Genomic DNA, 2766 nt, shown 5'->3' on the forward strand with positions numbered 1-2766 from the left:
ATATATATAGTAGTTACTTATGTTTGAATGTACTTATGTACGTATGAATAACCAAGTTAACTGTAAGCCGTTGCTTATTAATTATGAATCCCAACTGTGGAAAAATGTCTCACTAATTAGATACAACTCAAAAGAATGTAATTTCAAACAATTTTCAAAGTATGATGTTAATAAATCAAAAAAATGAGTTTTAATATTGTAAAAAAAGTCAATTACTTTAATTTACATCGAAATTATATTTTAAATATCATATGGTTCGGATGGAAATCAATTCATGATTCTTCACATAATTCGTAAATACATATTTAAATATTATATTTCTATTGTTGTTCATAAATCAATATTAAATATTTCTATGCTAATGAGTTCTTATCTACGTAGCATTTCTCCATTTTATTATGTTAAACAGAAAAGAAATGTTTTTGCTTGTTAATTATAATTTAATACGTTTCTCTACGTCCCACAGTATATTGAATTGAAGTATATTAACATTAAAGTAAGTGAGAAAGATTCGATGTGTTAATTAGACCTGAAACTTATTCCAGCTAAGTCATCTAGCCATCACGTCATATTCTTTTCCAGGAAGGAAGTAATCTGCATAGATACAAGTGCGACTGTGTAGTATGCAGTTTGCTTCTCAACCACATAGTTTACGGTTCAGTTCCGCCGCATGGCACCTCGGGAAAGTACCTGTCAATATGGCCCCCGGGTGGCCAGAGTGTTGCGAGCGTATCTGGTTGACAGAAGCGAAAGATATATATATTTACGCAAACAGTAAACCCCATACCCGTATCGGATGGGAGAGTCTGTCATATATATATAGGGGGTGGGTTCGTGTGTGTGTATCGTTGGCGATTTTCTTTATCCGTTTTCCCTTCTTTGGACTTTTTCTATATTTCTGATGAAGAGCTCCGCTCGAAACGTGAAGTCCTTTCTTTTCTCTCCTTTCCTGAGCATCCAATAACAGTACTTGTTCCACATCCTCACGTTGTTGTTTTTTCTTGCTTGTTCTCGATTGGATTGACTACATATATATATATATTTGTATCCAAACGCATACATAAACATATGTATATGTCTGTGCATGTGTATTTGTGTCTCTCTCCCACCACTTCGCCTCTAATGCTTGTGTACGTCCTTGTGACATTACTGGTTCGCCTAAATTGATCGATAGAATAACTTACAGAATTCAAAACTTAAACACCGATTTGTTCGACTAAAACCTTTCAAGGCAGTGCCATGCCATGGCCGCAGCCCAAAGTCTTAAACAAGTAAAAGATTGAAATATAGAAGATAGTTATTGTTTTCTTAGTTCCAATATGTCTGGAAAAAAATATTTAAATAAAAGATTCAAAATTCTGATTTATGAGCACTGCGCTGTCTTCCATACGTTCAGTCAATGAAGGTCGACATTTTGTACTTTTGAATCAATATCGGAACATTAAATCCTTTAGTTTTCAACATTTGACAGAACAAAAGTTTTAAAAGTCCTCTTCTAAATATGAATGGATTAAATACGTTGTCAATAAAAAAAATATACATATTTCAATAATCTCTTTAAGCAATAAATATTATTTAGAGATCTTAAAAAGTTTTCTATTCAATATGAATTCAAAAACGTTGTCAATAAAAGTAAACTCATTGTCATATGCTGTTTATGATATAAATATTAGTAATAATAAAGAAAGCATCTTTTTATGATTCAGAGAAGGCAAATGAATATGATCCTTGACCTTTTCCCAAGCGTCCAAGGCTGATAGAAATGGAATAAATTATTTAGTGACAGGATACATATACCCAATACTTACAATAAAATGTTCTAGTTACCCAAGGACCAGATAGTATTTTTAAACCGCGCGAAGGAAAGAATCAGCCTACTTTACTCGTAAAGGTTTAGTGTAAAACTGGATAAGGTAAAAGGCATATATCCCAGCTAACGCACAATGGGATCCATTTTGAAGGTATGGTTTGAAGCAAATTTATGCAGGTAAATTCTCATGTATTGCAGGTAGATCCAGTGAGATCCTCCGTGGTTGTATATGTTGTTGAATATAGTACTTCTAGGTTAATATCACTAGAAGGTTTTATTATATTAATTAAATAAATCGGCGACTAATTATTGCCACGTAAAATATACAGGTTTCTCTTAAGCATTATATAGAATTATTATCTGTAGTTTTTGTTCTTCAGTTAGCTATGGAATATTCAGTGCGTTTTCATGAAATATTAGTCTCTCCACACATAACATATTGATTATTTTGAAGCGGTGGCGTCAAACATTCGGAGAAAATTAACTCTAAAGAAACAGTTAGCATTTGTCATATGTCAGAAAACAATACCAATCACGTGTTATCATGTATTATTTAGTACTAAAACATGATTTGCGTTTCAAAGAAGTATAACAAATGTTCTTTTAATAGAATTGCTGTTCTTAAAGGCGCTAGCTGTATAGGCTTAGCAATATGACGCATTTATTCAGTAAGTTTCCTCAACGCTGAAGACTTACTTTGCATCTTTCTTTCTTTCTTTCTTTCTTTCTTTCTTTCTTTCTTTCTTTCTGTTATTTTATTTTAAATTTGTCTTTTTTCTCTTTCCATTGGAAAGAATCATGAATGTCGGAAATAGTTTTCTCCTAAATAAATAGAAGTTTTCATGATATGTTATTATATTTTCTTTTATACGACCGAGCTTTCATAACGGAAAACATTAATAATAAAACACATACATGCCAACATGTATGCAGGTATATATATATATATATATATA

This window comes from Octopus bimaculoides, chromosome 23 (genome assembly GCF_001194135.2).
Source record: "Octopus bimaculoides isolate UCB-OBI-ISO-001 chromosome 23, ASM119413v2, whole genome shotgun sequence".
In the NCBI taxonomy this organism is placed as follows: Eukaryota; Metazoa; Mollusca; class Cephalopoda; order Octopoda; family Octopodidae; genus Octopus; species Octopus bimaculoides.